Source organism: Mustela nigripes, chromosome 6 (genome assembly GCF_022355385.1).
Source record: "Mustela nigripes isolate SB6536 chromosome 6, MUSNIG.SB6536, whole genome shotgun sequence".
Taxonomy (NCBI): domain Eukaryota; kingdom Metazoa; phylum Chordata; class Mammalia; order Carnivora; family Mustelidae; genus Mustela; species Mustela nigripes.
This window is the reverse complement of record NC_081562.1, coordinates 89824974-89827005: the sequence shown is the minus strand read 5'-3', so window position 1 is coordinate 89827005 and position 2032 is coordinate 89824974.

Below are 2032 nucleotides of genomic sequence, written 5' to 3'. Positions count from 1 at the left end.
AGATTATTCTAATCTCTGTTCCATACTTTTTGAGAAATGGTAAATTCATTGTGCTTATTCTTAGGTGTAAGATTTCAGTGGTATTGACCCAGGCCCCTCCATACTGGCAAATCATAAATATCAAATATTTGTCTGCAGAGATTAGGAGACAGCAGGAATTTCTTTTGGGATTCTTCTTCAGTTATCTGTGGCTTTGTATTCATGGTCTCAGGCTGCTATTGCTTGCCACTTAGGATTTATCAAATGTGATTAGAGAAAAAACACTACAAAATGTCAGGTTCAAACTATGGAAAGAGTCTAGATGTCCACTAACAGATGAGTGGATAAAGAAGAGGTGATAATGGAATATTAAGCAGCCATCAAAAAACAAAATGTTGTCATTTGCAAGGACGTGGATGGAACTAGAGGCTATTATGCTAAGTGAAATAAGTCAACTAGAAAAAGACAATTATCATATGATCTCACTGATATGAGGCATTTGAGAAACAAGACAGAGGGTCATGGGGGAAGGGAGAGAAAAATGAAACAAGATGAAATATAGAGGCAGACAAACCTTACGAGTCTCTTAATCTCAGGAAACAAGCTGGGGGTTGCTGGAGGGGAGGGGGTAGAGTGATGCATTGGCTGGGGGATGGACATTAGGGTGGGTGTGTGCATTGGTGAGTGCAGTGGATTGTGTAAGACTGATGAATCAGAGACTTGTACCCCTGAAACAAGTAATACATTTAGATGTTAATAAAAAAAAGTCAGGCTCATTCATCTTCAATTCCTTTTTATACAAGATCTTTTCTATCCAACATAAGCCCTGGTTGGCATTGACAGATGTGGATTCCAATTTATTTCTCTCTAGCCTCATGTGAGAATGCCTGCCTTCCATTTTCTGCTGGGAAATTTGCCATTCATTATATAAGAAAGAGCAAGAAGGTAATGGGAAAATTATAGAATGTATGACATCTCCTCAGTCAGTATAATTTTCTCAACGACCACAGCTTCCCAAATCCTGGCTATTTTTGCTCTCTAATGACACAGGTCTACACACACACACACATACACACACACACTCACAAAATTTGGAATTCGGTGTGATATCTCATTAGGGAAAGTGAATAGAATACAAACACAATGAAGAGAAGGGGCTCAGATGGACTTTGGAGAACTGGGGCTCCTGCTATTTAGGAATCAATCATAGGAAAAAACAGCAGAAGTAAAAATGAGGAAGAATTGCCAATATGCTCAGAGAAGTCCATAAAATAATGTTTCCTTTAACCACGGCAAATAAATGGTATCAAATAGAAAGCAGCATTCAATTGTGCCCAGTATTGCTGAAATATATTAAAATGACAAAACAAACAAACAAACAAAACCCCAAAGATGGCTCATGACTCTGGAAAGGTGGAGTTTGAAACAATAGAATTAATGGATGGGTGGGTTACAGACCAGTGAGAAGGCTGTGGAGAAAATGTGAAGTAAAAATGTAGTGATGGCAATAATAGCTAAATGTAGGCAAAGACTGATGCTTTCTAAGTTCAGACTGGAAAACAAGCAATGAGACACTTATTAAGAAGAGAATTTTTCAAGTATTCCGATCACAGTGGACAACTTAATTTAGCTTTTATTAAATAGTATCATAAATGAAATATAAAAATAATCAAGGTAAATAAAATTTAAAAAGATGGCATCTGAAACTAAAAATGTCACATTATAACAAACAAATGGAAAGAAATGAGTAGAAATTTGTTAGATAATCTTAATATTGCAATTATGCTACTTTTGGGGAAAAGGAAGCCTTCATGATGAGAAATGTATTCTAAAATTTAGGAAATGACATTTGAGATTTCCAGAAAAAGACCAGAGTCTACCTAACACTAATTTTATTTTGTTTTTGTTTTGTTTTGTTTTAATATTTTATTTATTTTCAGCATAACAGTATTCATTATTTTTGCATCACACCCAGTCCTCCATGCAATCCATGACCTCTATAATACCCACCACTGGTACCCTGACCTCGCATCCCCTGCCCCTTCAAAACCCT